This window comes from Odocoileus virginianus, chromosome 16 (assembly GCF_023699985.2).
Source record: "Odocoileus virginianus isolate 20LAN1187 ecotype Illinois chromosome 16, Ovbor_1.2, whole genome shotgun sequence".
NCBI classification, from domain to species: domain Eukaryota; kingdom Metazoa; phylum Chordata; class Mammalia; order Artiodactyla; family Cervidae; genus Odocoileus; species Odocoileus virginianus.
This window is the reverse complement of record NC_069689.1, coordinates 32,428,048-32,446,699: the sequence shown is the minus strand read 5'-3', so window position 1 is coordinate 32,446,699 and position 18,652 is coordinate 32,428,048. Positions and strand designations below refer to the sequence as shown.

General features: G+C 38.1%; 1 protein-coding gene across 1 annotated transcript in view; it reads left to right on the top strand.

Annotated features, from left to right (window-relative positions):
• AKAP6 (A-kinase anchoring protein 6) overlaps window positions 1–18,652 on the top strand; it is a 486,146-nt gene that overhangs the window by 285,685 nt on the left and 181,809 nt on the right. The gene's annotated exons all lie outside the window — the stretch shown is intronic.

Genomic DNA, 18,652 nt, shown 5'->3' with positions numbered 1-18,652 from the left:
TTTAATTTGATTCTAATTGTAATGAAATAGTATAAAGGATTCATATCCCCATCAATTCATATAAACTGTCTTTGTTTCATTTCTTAGGCTCTGACAGATTTTAGGCACAGGACAATAAAATTTTAGAGCATAAGACTTTTACCAGGAAATATGGAAATAGAATAGCAGTTGTTCTCCTTAAGATGGAGCCTTCTGTCTGGGGAGAACAAGACATTTTACCCCCTTCTATGAAGTTTATCATTTCGATCTGTTGCTGTAATTTACAGTGACAGCATCTGTAAAGAGCACAGGCTTCCTCTGGTAGATTGTATTATTGTTCCCACTATTCACTCCCCTTTCCTGTAAGAGGATTATACACCCCTGCTTCTACGGTGGGACTTGCAGGCCTCCTGTGGAGGGGGGATGCAAACCTGCCCTGTTGACCCTGAGCTTGAGCTTGGCTGTGTGACTTGCCTTTGACAACAGTAAGTGAGCAGATATTTTAAGAGCCATTGCCTGTCTTTCTCGTCTCTCTGGCTCTTTTCCTTTTCCACAAGAATAGCATGTCCAAATAGGCACTGCTCTTTCATCCTGGAGCCTGGATCCAGGAATGAAGACAGATGGAGAAAACTCACAACTCACTCACAGCCATCCTTAGCAGACATGTAGCATAAGTGAGAAGTAAACATTTGGTTTTGTAAGCCCCTAACATTTGGTGGTTTAGTTCTAAATCACTTCTAAAGCAAAGTTTACCAAGTACATTACCAAAAGACTATAAGAGACATGGGTTCAATCCCTGGGTTGGGAAGATCCCCTGGAGAAGGGCATGGCAACCCACTCCAGTATTCTTGCCTGCAGAATCCCATGGATGGAGGAGCCTGGCAGGCTACTGCCCATAGGGTTACAAAGAGTTGGGCATGGCTGATGTGACTGAGAACAGTCAAGTGTACCTCCATCCTCATCAAACCAATCTGCATGTCTCTGCAACTCTGAGTCTTCCACCAACACTGCTCTCTTGCTTACAGACCTTCCCTGGCTCTTATTTCAAATTCAAACCTTTTCTATTTCTAAGGCAATTCTACAATCTAATTTATACATCAAACAGTTTCTGTTTTTACTCCACATAGCCTCCATCACTAGTTGGGTTAGTTTTTTTCATTGTCCTCCAAGCTCCACCTGTATGTTTAAGGCATTAGAGTTTGAGGCACCTACCACTGACTAGCTGGGTGAATTTGAACAAGATACTCAGGCTACCTAAGTTTCAACTTCCTTATCTACAAAATGGGGATGATAAAAGAAACCAAATCCCAGGGCTGTAGAAAATAGCTGATGTTAGGCATTTAAAGTGCTCGGTGTGATCTCTGTCTCACAGTAGATGCTTATTAATTGTTACTTGGTATTACATTGTTGCCTTCACCTGGAATTCTCTTCTTCCTTTTCTTCATTTATCTCAATCACTTCTAACCAAGCTTCCTTTTTCTAGTAAGTCTTCCCTGACAAATTTTTATGGTACTTTTACTTGCTCATTACTGCTTCTTCCTGGTTTTAAGCTTTTTGAAAATAGCAGTGAGTTAAACCTACCTCGAATCTTTCTATAGGCTGAGGACATCGTGGCTTTCAATTTAATTGATTGATAGTAATTATCTTGAGGTTATTCATTTTGACAGCTGATTACTTGGGTAGGGGGTAGAGTCAGCATAGCAATGGCCATAGATTTAATGCAATGCTACTTTCAGACCATTCTGAAAATGGTTAACATCTGGGATGTCATCCAGTTCTCTTCCTAAATACACCTAAACTTGAAAGAGTCAGGTAGCTATAACAATAGGGTTTGGTGTTGAGATAAAAACATGAATAACAAAACCTCTGAGACCCCTGGGCAGGACTGCTTCCCTTCTGAACATAAGAATTCAGAGATAAAGGAAATGAAGCCCAGGCATTCAGTTTAGTTTTCAGTGTAGAGCTCTAGTGACCTCAATACTACTGAGTTTAATCAGGGGAGTTTTGAAAGGGAAGATCATTTCTAGTTCAATGAAGTGTATGTTCTGCCAAGGTTAAGTTGTCTTGTGCTAATATTATTTGGGACTTTTGCTGAGTGCTTTATTAATTGTTTTCAGATTCAAAAATCAAGTTACAGCCTTTCCAGGAAACTCCAGAAGTCAATTTATTTTACTGAGGGAATAGGGGCATGGAAAAGTAGCTTGCCAATTCTCATACAACTGTAAAGAACAAGGAATTATGGAACGCTTGCTGTATGAGTCATGGTCAGAGTAAGTCTTTGCTTTAGGGCTTAACATATGTATAAGTTATATACAGAAATAAGTAGCTGGGGCTCTGTGTTTGGATGTTTTATTGTCCACTTTAATTTGTATCATTCACTGCAGAAAAATCACAAAAAGCAAGCATATCCTCGATCCATCTCCAATTATTAAATTGAAAGTAATTTTAGAAAGTACTACCTTCAACTCTATTATTAATTTAGCTGTGGCTAAGAAGCTGTCTTGAAGCTGGGAGCTAGTGTTGTGGCTAGGCTAGATGAATGAATTAGAACAGATGGGGGTTGAAGGACACTGGTAGAAACAGACAGCAATTACATTCACCATACTGATACTTACGCTGGGGGAAAAAAATGAATGTCAACCTTTTTACGGGAAAGTGATTTTGTTTCGTTGTACATATTTTACTAAACACACAAAGAATGTTGAGCAAGGGTAATTAATTATTGAGTAATTAATTTTTTTAAAGTGTGGATACATATGTGAAGGTTGTAGGAATATATATGTTAAGCCAAATAATGGTAGGAAAGGAGATTACTTCAAAGAACAGGGTGTTACAAAGCCATGTTTATTAGCTTTTGTGAAAACAATATGGTACTATTCAATTTATTCTTTGCTTAATGTTGGTTCTCAAGACACCTGAAATCTACTACTAAGCTTACTGATTTATATGCAAATAGTCTTCTATGGGGTCTTCTCCATGGGGTCGCAAAGAGTTGGACATGACTGAGCGACTGAACTGACTGAGTGGTTTTCTAGCTCGGTTATACACGTATAGACTAGTGTTTGAAGGGACTTTGTGCTTATTTTTAAAATTACTTAAAGGTGTCCCAGTAGTTGTTAGACATTTTAAACCAAAAATCTATATACCTTTAAAAATAACAGACTTTGAAATGTAGTAAATGGTACATGCGCTGAAATATCTACACACATATAACATAATTGCTGGCAATCAAATGACTTACCCATCAAAACAAGCAAATGATGCCTGTTTTACTATAAATTCATCCATGCTGTCTTCATTAGGAGTGTTAATTTATCAAAACATCATTCGTTGCACTTGGAGAATGATAAAAAAATTTCCTTAGGTGTATGACAGATTTTGAAAAACATCCTTTGATGTTTGAGTTCAGATCAGGACAGCTAAATTAGAAGAGATTGAGAAGTAAATATTTGAGTCCCACTATATTGATAGGCACTGTGAGTGGCACTGGTGGTTCAAAGTTGAGAAAATTACAGTCCTGGTCACCTTGTAGGTGATGATAGTTGAGTGCGAGGGATGAACATATAACTGTGTGGTGGGAGCAGGACAGTAAGTCACAGTGGTGGGGAAGGGCACCTACCCCAGGCATCACAAAGACTCGCCAGGTGAACTGTGCTGGAACTGAGTTTTAAAGAATGAATAAAAATTAATCCGATGCAAGTGTACTTTTGGGAGTGAACACGGCATGACAGTGTCAGGGAACAGTAAGTAATTCCGCTTGAGTGTGGAAGGAGGAGGCAGGGGCATGAGTAGAGTGCCAGGGAGGCCAGCAAGGGGCAGACTGTGAGCAGACCTGTGTGGTAAGTGTGGCCACTGAGCTTCAGTCTGACCATGAAGGGGCAGCTATTGGGGTGTTTAAGCAAGGAAACACATTGCTATATGTAAAATATTAATAGATAGCCAACAAACCTCCTGTATAGCATGGGAACTCTGCTCAACCCTTTATAATACGCTAAATGGGGAAAGGGTTTGAAAAGAACAGATACGTGTGTATGTATAACTTTGAATCACTTTGCTGTACACCTGAATTCAACATAGCATTGTTAATCAACTATACTCCAATATAAAATAAAAATTTTTGAAAAAAAAGCAAGGGGTGATATAATCAGCTGCGAAATTTAGAGGAGTCTTTGACAGCAGTAGGGAGCATGGATGGAAGACACAAAAGGCAGCCAGGATAAGTAGTGAGGTGGGGCACCTCTTGATGAGCTGGATCAAGGCAGTATTCATGGGAAAGGAGAGGAAAGAATGGGTCCAGAGGCTGTTACAGAAGTAGAAGGATGTTGGCCTAGCCTGTCATCTCTAGTTACACTTTCCATCTCTGTAAAATGGGAATAATGATAGTACTGTGTACTCTGTAGCATTCTTGAGAGGAATAAATGTAAAGAACTTAACACAGACCCTGATACATAGCATAAGTTCAGTGAATGTTAGCTCATGACACCATCATTTGGTTACCAGTGGGAGACGAGGGAGAGCATAAGCAGTTGCTGGCTTTTGAGGAGGCACTGGGCGAACAGCAGTGTATTCTGAGATAGATAATTGTGGAGGAGGGACAGATTCTGAAGGACAGAAACCAGATTACACTGGATTCAAGAACAAATCCAAGGTGAAAATGTAGAATAGACTATTCTAACAAGATATTGGAACAGGTAGGGAAAAAAAACCCACAAGATCATAGCCAAAGGGAAATGTTATATAAAGATTTCTTTTGTTGTGTTATGTTTCTTGGGGGGTTATTTGTAACATATGTACAAATATGTCCAACTGAGTTGAATCAGAAAACAGTGGCAAGGGGATGATTGGAATAATAAACCTTGAGATTATGTTGGAAAAAAAACAGGAAGCTGAAAGAGAGCTGGTATGTGGTCAGGGATTAGAATTGTTCAAGACATGTCTGGAAAGAGTAAATGCATTAACAGTTGAGGGTGAGTGGGGATGGGAGAGGAGAGAGAAAGCACTGGGAGAATCAGAGAGATCGTGGTCAGAGAGTGGTGTACAGCTAAGTGATCACAGTTATGGGTGTTTACATTCACATCCTAGATACAGCGAGAATATGGTTATGGGAGTGGACTGCTGCTTATTAGAATCAAAAAAGCCAAGGAACTGGCCTATGGGAAGTGTTACTTTTACATATGTTGAAATTGACCAAAGCAGTTGGGGATGGTGAGGAGATAGATCCTGAGCCTGGTGCCACAGTCCTCAACCATAGAGTGGGAGAAATCCAACAGTAATGAGCCACACAGAGAGAGTCAGGATGAGTCCCAGGGATGTTTTTAAATTAGAGTAAAGGAGCAGCAGTCTGGGAAGGGCAGTGGGGATGTGAAGACTGTCCTGTGCACTTCATGGTTAGTGGAAAGGGGAAACCGAGCAGCCCCTACTTCTGAGCAAAAGGCTGGTGGGAAAGTCAAGAGGAAAATGAGATGGAAGCAGAGCAGGCTAAGAGTAAATGAAAGGACAGCAAAGGATTTTCTCTTTCGAGGGAAGAGTGGCAAGGATGAGAAGCGTGGTAGGATCCACTTGCCCCAGACTTCTGTCCTGACACAGGCAACAGCCCTGGAGGCGGGCAGCTGCCTGTGGCCTAACAGACCGTGTGTTCATCTCTGTGTCTTATCTGCCTCTGCTCTGTTCCCTTTTCTCTTCTGCATCCATCATGTTGACTGTTTAACCATGTATTAATGTTTTAGCCAGGTAATTGAGGGAGAGAGATGGTGAGAAGGAATGAAAATCTAATCATAGATGATGGCATATTGTGATGAAACCTTAACCATTGTTGAGTTTTTGTGAAATAACTGCTGCAAATAGTTGATATTATCTAGTAGCCTGGTTCAAGCAAAATGGTAGCATCAATGGAAAGACCACTTTTTTATCCATCTCCTCTTTCCCCCATCTCTTTCCTCATCTCTTTCTCTTTTTTACTTTGGTTTTTTTCTCCTCCCTTCTATTTAAAACATATGTATTATGTTTTAACTACCAAAGCACTGTGCATGGTTGTTGGTTGGGTAAAGTGCTGGAGGTGGTATACAATAAACAGAATTTGATTTCTACTCCTAAGGCTATTATAGGTAAGGAAAAAGACTGAATATACACATTCATGTCTATAATACCAGCAAAAATATGGACTAAAATGAGATAGTACATGATGTCTTATGGAAGTATAGAGAAAAGAGCAATAAAGAATATGAAATACTTATAAATTTACATGCCTCAGTGGGAATTTTGGTCCTGATATAGCAGTAACACTCTCTAAATTTCAAAGTCTAGATGGTTTCATATATGTATGATTTACTTTGATTCTTTTCCATTAGCATGAATAATTGATATACATGCAATATGTAATATATAAATGCTATTTCTATTGAATGGTTCAAAATAAATTAATGTTATGATCCACTGATGCTTACCAATAAACCCTGAAGATGATTAAAGGAACTGTAAGTGATCCATAAGTATCTAAGTTGTTTTTGCATGAGTGTACATGATCTTATGACTTGTGGCTGATTATTTTTGTGTTCATAGAACAGAGATATTTAGTCTTGGAGGAAAAGGTTTCAGCTATATATCAAATTTTTACAGAGAGGATGCTGCATCCATCTTTACTTTTCTCAAGATTAGAACTGATAATTAGTTGTGTCTATAAAACCACAATCGTCCCAGTAAAAAATGAAAATCATTCATTTATTTACTTGTCAGATATTCATTGAGTGCCTTCCACATGCTAGGAATCACACTAATAAGTTTTGGGGGAAATGCTAGTGAGCCAAACCAGAGAGGATTTGTCCCCTCCTGAGGCTAAAGTAGGAAGTCAGGAAACATATGGAGTAACAGTCAAATTTGGCCTTGGAGTACAGAATGAAGCAGGGCAAAGGCTAATAGAGTTCTGCCAGGAGAACGCATTGGTCATAGCAAACACCCTCTTCCAACAACACAAGAGATGACTCTACACATGGACATCACTAGATGGTTGACACCGAAATCAGGTTGATTATATTCTTTGCAGCCAAAGATGGAGAAGCTCTATACAGTCAGCAAAAACAAGACCGGGAGCTGACTGTGACTCAGATCATGAACTCCTTATTGCCAAATTCAGACTGAAATTAAAGAAAGTGGAGAAAACCACTAGATCATTCAGGTATGACCTAAATCAAATCCCTGATGACTATACAGTGGAAGTGAGAAATAGATTTAAGGGACTAAATCTGATAGACAGAGTGCCTGATGAACTATGGACAGAGGTTCATGACATTGTACAGCAGACAGGAATCAAGACCATCCCCAAGAAAAACAAATGCAAAAAAGCAAAATGGCTGTCTGAGGAGGCCTTACAAATAGCAGTGAAAAAAGGGAAGCGAAAAGCAAAGGAGAAAAGGAAAGATATTCCCATTTGAATGCAGAGTTCCAAAGAATAGCAAGGAGAGATGAGAAAGCCTTCTTTAGTGATCAATGCAAAGAAATAGAAGAAACAACAGAATGGGAAAGACTAGAGATCTCTTCAAGAAAATTAGAGATACCAAGGGAATATTTTATGTGAAGATGGGCTCAATAAAGGACAGAAATGGTATGGACCTAACAGAAGCAGAAGATATTAAGAAGAGGTGGCAAGAATACACAGAACTATACAAAAAAGATCTTCATGACCTGGATAATCATGATGGTGTGATCACTCACCTAGAGCCAGACATCCTGGAATGTGAAGTCAAGTGGGCCTTAGGAAGCATCACTACGAACAAAGCTAGTGGGTGTGATGGAATTCCAGTTGAGCTATTTCAAATCCTGAAAGATGATGCTGTGAAAGTGCTGCACTCAATATGCCAGCAAATTTGGAAAACTCAGCAGTGGCCACAGGACTGGAAAAGGTCAGGTTTCATTCCAATCCCAAAGAAAGGCAATTCCAAAGAATGCTCAAACTACCGCACAATTGCACTCATCTTACACACTAGTAAAGTAATGCTTAAAATTCTCCAAGCCAGGCTTCAGTAATACGTGAACTGTGAACTTCCAGATGTTCAAGCTGGTTTTAGAAAAGGCAGAGGAACCAGACATCAAATTGCCAACATCCAATGGATCATCGAAAAAGCAAGAGAGTTCCAAAATCATCTATTTCTGCTTTATTGACTATGCCAAAGCCTTTGATTGTGTGGATCACAATAAACTGGAAAATTCTAAAAGAGATGGGCATACCAGACCACCTGACCTGCCTCTTGATAAATCTGTATGCAGGTCAGGAAGCAACAGTTAGAACTGGACATGGAACAACAGACTGGTTCCAAATTGAGAAGGGAGTACATCAAGGCTGTATATTGTCACCCTGCTTATTTAACTTATATGTAGAGTACATCATGAGAAATGCTGGGCTGCATGAAGCACGAGCTGGAATCAAGATTGCCGGGAGAAACATCAACAACCTCAGAAATGCAGATGACACCACCCTTATGGCAGAAAGTGAAAAAGAATTAAAGAGCCTCTTGATGAAAGTGAAAGAGGAGAGTGAAAAAGTTGGCTTAAAGCTCAACATTAAGAAAACTAAGATCATGGCATCTGGTCCCATCACTTCATGGCAAATAGATGGGGGAAAAGTGGAAACAGTATCAGGCTTTATTTTTATGGGCTCCAAAATCACTGCAGATGATGATTGCAGCCTTGAAATTAAAAGATGCTTCCTCCCTGGAAGGAAAGTTATAACCAACCTAGATAGCATACTAAAAAGAGACATCGCTTTGCCAACAAAGGTCCATCTAGTCAAGGCTATGGTTTTCCCAGTGGTCATGTATGGATGTGAGAGTTGGACTATAAAGAAAGCTGAGTGCAGAAGAATTGATGCTTTTGAACTGTGGTGTTGGAGAAGACTCTTGAGAGTCCCTTGGACTGCAAGGAGATCCAACCAGTCCATCCTAAAGGAGATCAGTCCTGGGTGTTCATTGGAAGGACTGATGTTGAAGTTGAAACTCCAGTAGTTTGGCCACCTGATTTGAAGAGCCGACTCATTGGAAAAGACCCTGATGATGGGAAAGATTGGGGGCAGGAGGAGAAGGGGACAACAGAGGATGAGATGGTTGGATGGCATCACTGACTCAATGGACATGGGTTTGGGTGGACTCTGGGAGTTGGTGATGGACAGGGAGGCCTGGTGTGCTGTGGTTCATGGGGTCACGAAGAGTCGGACACGACTGAGTAACTGGACTGACCTGAACTGAGGCTTGAGGAAGAAGGGATGTAACCAAATATTTGCACAGATAAAGATAAAATTGCACCTGTGAAAAAATGCTGCAAAGAAGTCCAGAGTATTAGGAGAAATTGCATTTGGCTTGATCTAGTCAGGGAGGTTGAACAAGTGTTCACTAAGAAAGCAAAATGGAGTGGGGATCTATATAATGAATATACACTAAATAGGTAAAGGTGGGGAGGAATGAGGGAGAAAATCTTTTCTTGCTGAGAGAGTATTGGTGATTATGCTGCATACTGTCAAGAGTACAAGGAGGGCCCTGGTGTGGGAGGCATAAGCGGTGTGGCTTTAGGAGGGAAGGAGCAGGGAGACTGCTCAAGGCCTTGTAGTTCTTTACTGTCAAGGCAAAATATACAGCAAGTAAATTTAATTTTATTCATGTCATTTACCTTAATATAGGAAAGGCAAATGTTTTTTCTAAGAATAAAGTAAAGACAATTGTCATGATAGAATATTTTAATAAAATGTAAAGATAGTAATAGTCTTTATTTTTTCTTTCCAGTAAAGACAAGATAGCATACATCTTCTTCACTCAAAATAAATATATAAATAAGAGAAAAAATAAGATCTCTAGCTCCTATCTTGTTTATCCTAATCAGGATTAGCTTTATCCTAATCAACAATCTTATATTCAACCTTAATGATATTTCATTAGCTCCTCAGAACCACCTTTCCTGTCTAGGTCTAATTATATCTAATGTAATGTATCTCAACTCACTATATTAAATCATTTTTAAAAAAACATTTAAAAACATTTTAAAATCACTCCAGAGCTTTGATTTAGGCCTTAGGAAGGAGTGAGCCCTCTTATTTATTTTTGGGGTCTATGATCTTCCAGTTTTCGGCTCAACATTTCTTCTTTATTATCCTCATATCTAATCTAGGGAGAAGAAAAAAATAATAATTTTCTTTTGTAACAATTTATAAATGTCTGCATAAATAAAATGCAAATATAAACATCTGTTCTAATCAGTCCTTATAATATTCAGTATGCTTCACATTGTGAATAGAGGGCAACTCTCTCTTACCTGTGCTCACATTAGCCCTCACAGATAACCTTCGATTGATTCAGAGTCTTAAACACATCTAGTGGTATATTCTAAATATCCTATCATTCCCCAAAGAGATCAGAGTTCTGAAACATGAATGCTAAGCTTCAAAGAATGTGGTTTAGAAACAACACAGAAATACTGCCTCAGAGAATCTATGTAGTAATGTCATGGGACTCTTTGTTACAGACATATACAAACAAAAAAATGTTGAAACAAAAGTATGCACATGAAAATGTAGAAACAAACTGAAATGTACAAACAAAAATCCAAAGAGGTGAAATAACAAGCAATCATTAGCTGCTGCCATTTTCCCTTCGTGACCTTTTGATGGTGTGTTGCCATAAACTATTGCCACTGATATTCTACCCGGAGACTCTTTTAAGACCCAGAGATTTCTTTTAAGGTATGTTACAGATAGCAATTTTTAGTGAGGGTGCAGAAGAAATAAATTACTGCTCTTCTACTCCCTGGGAGGTTCTTTTGAATTTGTCCTTCACTAAGAATAATATTTTGAGACTAATAAAGAAAAATATGCCCATCTCCTCTCTGTGATGGTAATGAGTAATCAGGTGTGCATTCGATTAAGTCTGGCATGCTCCGTGTACAGAAGGGTAGATCTGAGTGCAAGAGAAGAATGCAAATTATATAAATGGAGGAAGTGGAAGGCACAATAATATACCCTACAATAAAGAAAATCTGAGCTCTAGGATGTTCAGAAAAAGAGAAAGAGAACTTCTGCCTTCTAGGTGAAAAACTAAAGGACTTATGTTAACCAAGCCTGTTGGACTTGAACTTCGGGGTTATTTCTAAGATTAATGGACAAAAAATATGGCCTCCAGAGGACAAACCTCAAAGACTCCTGATGGAGACTGGTTAAATTCAGGGTGGTTCGTAAATTTCAGTCTGTAAGAAATAATGAAGAGCTACAATTAGAACTTGAGTAAAGGGAAATTTATTTGAGGAGACTAAAAATGGTATAATCTATAGGTACATACTTGATAAAATTGTAAATAACAGGGTGCTAGAGGTCCATTAAAGAAAGCGGAGAAAACTTGTGCTTTTAGGGCATTATATTTTAACCTGGCAAGAGAGAAAATAAAGCCAATGTTTGTATGCTGAAAATTGTTTTTGGAAATCTTCTTAGTAGTTGGAGATTTGAAGATGGCAAATCAGCAAATAAATGAAGGTATTTTTAAGGAGAAAGACTGTTAACATTATTTTTCCAGAAATGCAATATCATTTACTGAGAGGAACAGAAATGATTAATATAGTCTTTTTGTTCAGGGAAGCTATTCCACAAGATAAAAGGCTGGTAATCTAATAACTAGCATATCAGTATTATTTTATTTGCCTCTTCCTGTTTGCAAAATAACTTCGGTGCTATCTTGTTATTATTGTTATACTTGGCTAGTTATACATCTACGATAAGAGAACGTAATTAATGTGAAAAATTATACTGAAATGGCTCTGTTTATTTTGTGTCACTTTAGCATTGCCCCTTCAGGAGTGCTATTCTTATTTTCCACTTGCATTCAATAATAGGCTTGCAGCCAGTGGCATTGTATTTACACAGTTTTTGTCAAAACAATTTTATCTCTAATAGATTTTTATCTGCATTGACTGAAAACTTCTGTTTCTGTTTAAAACTTTAATGTAATTTCTTGCATCTCTATTTCAGGCAATAGAAAAACTTTTGAACTTATATATACTTGGCAGCTATACATTTTTTCTTTCACAAAGTTGATTTTTTTTTTAAATAGAGGGAAACTATCCTTAAAATATTAGGCATCTCATTTTTCAGTGGACTTTGAGGAAAGCAGCACATTTGAACATAGTCTGTTCTATTCATTCACCATAGAAAGAAGCATTTAGGAAATACTCCAAATACTGTGACCTTCACATGATGAGATTTGGTTAGAAATATAAATGAATTCCCCACAAACATTAAATGAACCCCCAAGAAACCTTATTTGAGAATGTGTAGAGATATATTTTCATTTTGATGCTCAAAGATTTACATGTGTGGCTCCCTATTAGCATTACTCAGGTAAATCCCATTAAAAATTTCATATGCATCTGTGTGTATAAATTTATACATGAAGCATAGTTAAAGTGTATCAGTGTTAATACTGTGCCATGGGAATACGATATGACGAGGAAATTGGCAATACAATTAAAGTTCACATAGCATTAGAATTTTTTCACTAAAGTTTTTATAACAGTGTGTGTGTGTGTGTGTGTGTGTATGTGTGTTAGTTGCTCAGTCCTGTCTGACTCTTTGCAACCCTGAGGACTGTAGCCCACCAGATTCCACTGTCCTTGGGATTTCTCAGGCAAGAATACTGGAGTGGGTTGCCATTCCCTTCTCCAGGGGATCTTTCCAACCCACGGAACAAACCCAGTCTCCTGCATTGCAGGCAGATTCTTTATGGTCTGAGTCAACAGGGAAGCCCTTTTTATGACAATATGAAAGAGGATAAATTGAGACTTACTAGTACAACTAGAACCAATGTGTACATTTCAGTATAACTCTTAAAAACATAGAATAAAGAAGATTAATGCTCTGGATATCTAGAAAAGAATTGTCTAACCAATGTTACCCTAGTGAGTGTTTCAAATATTCTAACTCTGAAAGGAGAAATTAGGAACCAATGGTGAAACTCATCTACAAAGATGGATGTTATGTTTAAAAAGGTATGTCCTGCTTGCCTCCCTCCTCTCTTCTCTTTTTCTTCATTTTCTTTCTTTCTTCCTTTCACTTTTGACCTCCTGCATTTCTTCTTCCCCTCCTTCTTTTTTCTCCTCCAGATTTATGAGCATGAAAATGGTTTCCCTTTTCTAAAAAACATTTTTTTGCTGTTGAAGAAATGTAACAACAGTGTTGTCTTTTGCCAATTGTGTGTCATCAGGAGAAAATATAAAGGCAAGAGACACATCCTTTAAGTAAATGGACATTTGAGGTAAAATAGACTTGGTAGTTAGTCTTGATTTTCTGCCCAGACCAGAGTCATCTGAAGTAGAAATGAAAAATGCATGTTTCCTCATCTTTTGTTAGGATTCACTATGTAGGCTTAAATATACTCATAATGCTGACTTTGGTGATTTGCCTCTTTCCTCTGTTTCCCATAGATATATTCACCTGACATACTGAAATGTTAATGAACCCTACATTAATAGATGCTCATATATGTACGCGTCTGTGTGAATGTGTGCGTGTGTGTTAGTCACTCAGTCATGTCCGACTCTTTGAGACCCCATGAACTGTAGCCTGCTAGGCTTCTCTGTCCATGGAATTCTCCAGGCAAGAATACTGGAGTGGATTGCCATTCCCCACTCTGTACACATCTATAGAAAGCACAAATTTTGACTTACGCAAGCTACTCATTTGCAGACCCTTGAGGATGTGACGTTTGCTGAACAGACCATTTCCAACAGATCATTTGATGTTCAATGGTCCAGTTTAGTTTGGTGATCTATTTGTCACAGAAGGAAACAGAGGGATTGTAAGCCCAACATCCATAGATCTTACTGTGGATGGAGTTGGGATTGTACTTCAGGAATTTGAAGAGGTGGTATGGTGGTATGAGGGCTTCCCAAGTGGCGCTAGTGGTAAAGAACCTGCCTGCCAGTGCAGGAGACATAAGGGACATGGGTTCGATCCCTGGGTTGGGTAGATACCCTGGAGTAGGGCATGGCAACGCACTCCAGTATTCTTGCCTGGAGAATCCCATGGGCAGAGGAGCCTGGTAGACCAAAGTCCATGGGGTTGCAGAGTCGGACATGACTGAATCGACTTGGCAAACACACATGGTGGTATAAATAGGAAGTTACTGCCCTCCAAAGCCTGTCAAATAATGTCCAGAGAAGTGGCTTTCTCTGTGAAGGTCATTTCTTCCTCCTATCAAGTGTTTCCAAGCCAACATCACAGAGGAAAGCTGTCAGTAATTTCTAACCTGGCTGAGTTTTATCTGGTGACCTTGGAGTAAAGAAACTAGACATTCATTTGATCTCTCTGTAAATACTGCCCAAGGGGTTTTGTTTCCAGGATGTTCCCAAGAGTTCTACTGACCTAGGAAGTAAAAAGGGTTTTAAATACTCAAAATTTTTTCTACTTTTCTATAAAGTGACACAAAGTCTATATAACAAGGCCTTGGATTGCTTTTTAGTTCCCTCTTGTATTTAGGGAACCCAAATTTTTTAATCCCACAGCTTCTTTCTGCCTCTGTTTCCTTTTCTCCATTCTTTCTACTCACCAACTCTCACATACTGAAACATTTGTGTTTCCCTATATATAAATTATTATATAAATATATAAATTATTTCTTAACCTTTTCACTTAATCTCTCCAATTTCTTCCACAAATAGTACAGGAGTTCTTTATATGATAACCCAATAAAATTCCCTTTGTTTTTGTCATGAGAGGCCTGCTTTAAAAAAAACAAAGCTGTTGTGTCATAATGCTTCTGGTCTTTGACAGACTAACAGGTGTGTTTACTGTAATCAATGGATCATTCATGCACAAAAGTTACAAACCAGTCACCTCTCACTTACGGGCTTATTTCTGTGATAAACCTAAATCTTTTGTTATCATCTTTGCTGTAAAACATGCTTCAGTACATTGCTTAGGACAGTGCTATTATCTAGCTAAAGACAAAGACTATATTGTATTTGGTCATGATCTAATCTCAAAAGGTTAGGCTCTCCTCAAATTCTGACTCTGTGCATAGAAAAATTAAGTAATTAAATAAAATCCCACTTACTTATTTATGTGTTTAGTTTCAGAGAAAATTATTTCATTCTGAAATGTGCACCCTTAAAAGAGCAGGGTAGCACTGAGGAATTCTTCAACCTTTAATAGTTTATTTGGATGCCATTTGGCTATCACAAGTGTTTGCTGCATCTCCTGTCCCATCGTGGCAGATTGGTAATACATTTGTGGGTAAGAGGCTTTAACTGGTCTCCTCCTACCTTATCTGCTTCTTGATGGCACTGTCTATGCAGGTGACAAAGTTCACTCCTGTGTTGATGAGCTCCCAAGCCTCAAACAGGGATGTGTTGGATTCAAGTAAATCTGGCAAGAGATACAGGAGGATGGTAAGGGAAGCACTCTATTTATATACAGTTCTGGGGAACCTGGCAGGAGGATCAGAGCATGGTAGGGAAAGGGAGTCTTCAAAAATATCACACAAGGCTGAATAGCACTTTTTAATGGGAAATTCTTGTTTTGACTCTAATTTTATGCTCAGATGCTTTTAATTTGATCCACATTTAATTTGCCATTCCTTAGAGAAGGCATTGATTATATAATAGAAGAAGCTGTCTGCTCTATTACTAACGAAACAGGATTGGTTTTAGGGGCTACCACAGTGGCATTGTATTTTAATGGTGCCCACGTGGAAACATTGATGCACACTCCTTGGGAATCACTCTTTCATCCCTAGACCACTCTTCTGGTTAAGATGGCCTGATAGTTTTGTTAAAGTCACAGTTCTAAAGGAAAACGGGTCAAGGTGTGTCTGAAAAAAGCCAAGTTTGGACATTTGAGTTATAAAGCATTGTAAAGGATCATAAAGAGCTAGAGACAGTTGTACATCTGAGAACACATATATTAGACATATTAATATATACATAAGGATTTCCCAAAACCCAATCACTCTGACTCTGCAATGTGTCAATAATGACATCCAGGGCTAGTATGACAGATTCCAGAGAGACTTCAATAGAGGTTCTGGGTTTAGGCTAAACAGCTGCATCGTAACATTTATTTTAGTTAGAAACCTGAAGCTGCAGACAAAATCTACTACAAGCATTATTTCAGAAAATTCAAGCCCTCTACTTTTAAAAAATTAGGCTGCCATTATTTCTAAACTTCTACTGACTGAACCAGCAACAGTAAAGATGTCCAGGCTTCAATGAAATATATTTCATAAATTAGCTTATCATTGCACTGATTTAGCATGCCTAGCAGGTGAGAGACAAAAACATGTGTTATCTTCCCTAGGGAACCTTCAATGAATGTCATTCCGGTTTCATATGTCTTTCTTCTTTCCCCTTCTTGAACTGATATAAAATTCTAATGTGTGCCCTCTAGTTCCATCTTCATTGAAATCTAGCAAAACCGCTGAAGGTAAGATAGTGGCAATGGTGCATGAAAAAAGGGAAAAGGAATACAGTGATTCATAGCATACTTGAAGAAAGTTGCAATTGTTAACAGCACTACTTTCGTATGTAGACAGATTAAAATATGTCATATCAATGATAAAAATAAAGTTATTCATCTTGGCTAGTTCTTAAAGTTCGTGGAAAAGGCACTAAACTATATTGGCAACTTGAAAATATTTCTGTATGTATCTTGAGGGCATACCAAGTCACCCTCTCCCAAAACAATAGTCAAAGAAGTAGGTATATGTGCTAGGATTATCAGTAGTATTGACAAGTGGTTGTTGTTTAAATACCAGAAGTGGTAGGTGTATGAAAAACCCTGCTCCTATTATTATGAAAATGAAGCATGTCATTTTTCAAGTATAGTAACTCAGGCCACCTTCCCTTATCTTTCTGTCTTTGTTCTTCTATGCAAATTTGAACCACTGATATAGTTATCATTTTACAAATGGTATTCATTAGTCTTTACATCCACAGATGCAGGGTTTTCAGAAATTCTAATAGCTGAACTAGCAACAGCAAAGATGCCCATGATCCTTTTCCTTAGGCATCCATCATTCCCATTTGCTAAAAGAGAAAACTGAGGTATAAGACCAAATATATTTCCTTTTACTGGTGTGAAAAATAGGCTTTTGGAGTCCTGCTTACTTTCACTTTTTCTGGTCCTCTTTTTGCCAGTGAAAATGTATACCCTTTTCCTCTTCTCTTTTGCTTGGGAAGCCTGTTGTTGTTTAATCGCTAAGTTGTGCCCAATTCTTTGCAACTCCATGGACTGTAGCCTACGGAGCCTGGATTCATCCCAGGCAAGAATACTTGAGTGGGTTACCATTTCCTTCTCCAGGAATCAAGCCTGGGTCTCCTACTTAATAGGAAGATTCTTTACCACTGAGCTACCTGGGAAGCCCATTTGGAAGCCCGAGCAGTCTTTAACTATCATCCTCACTTTAAAAAATTTATTGTTTTATTGACATATATGTGCTATATAATATTATATAAGCTACAGGTGTACAATAGAGTGATTCACAATTTTTAAAGGTATACTTTGTTTATGGTTATTGTAACATTTTGGCTCTATTTCCTGTGTTGTACAATCTATCCTTGTAGCTTATTTTGTACATAATAGCATGTACCTCTTAATCCCCGGCTCTGATATTGCCCCTCTCCACTGGTAACCACTGCTTGTTCCCTGTATCTGTAAATCTGTTTCTTTTTTTGGTTATATTCACTAATTTATTATATTTGTCAGATTCCACATGTGACATCATACTATATTTGTCTTTCTCTGTATGACTCATTTCACTTAAATTAATGCCCTCCAGGTCAATCCATGTTACTGCAAGTGGCAAGATTTTGTTCTTTTCTTGGCTGAATAGTATTCCATTATATATATATACCACATCTTCTTTATACATTTATCTGTTGATGGACACTTAGATTTCTTCCATGTCTTGGCTATTGTAAATAATGCTGCCGTGAACACTGTGGTGAATGTAAATTGCTAGGCCATATGGTAGTTCTATTTTTACATTTTTCAGAAACCTTCTACTGTTTTCCACAGTGGCTGCACCAATTTACATTCCTGCCAATAGTGGATGAGGGTTCCCTTTTTTCCAAATCCTCACCAACATTTGCTATTTGTGTTCTTTTTTGATAGTAACCATTCTGACAGTTGTGATATCATATCTCCATGTGGTTTTGGTTTGCATTTCCTTGATAATTAGGGATGTTGAACATCTTTTTGTGTCCTTAACACAAAAAGGTGGCCATTTGCATTTCCTCTTTGGAAAAATGACTATTCAGTTCTTCTGCCCATTTTTTAAATTGAGTTGTTTGGTTTTTTGATGTTGAGTTGTATGAGCTATTTATGTATGTTGGATATTAACCCCTTATCAGTCATATTATTTGTAAATATTTTCTCCCATTCAGTAGGTTGAATGAAGCTGTCTGGTAAAAGCTTTAGCCAAGATTTTGTTCTGATAATAGGACTGAGTGATGATATATCAATGATTTGTAACAATCTTTGAGAAAATCCACATTGTTTAAATTAGACTGCTAAAATCCCGTTAATAGATATTGGGATCACTAATGTAATTAAGGTACATGAGTGCTAAAAGTTACTATTCTTTTTAAAAATTCAAGCTCTGAACTTCATGTCAGTGGAGCATTAGCCACCACCATCTACTCTGCCTAGCTGTAT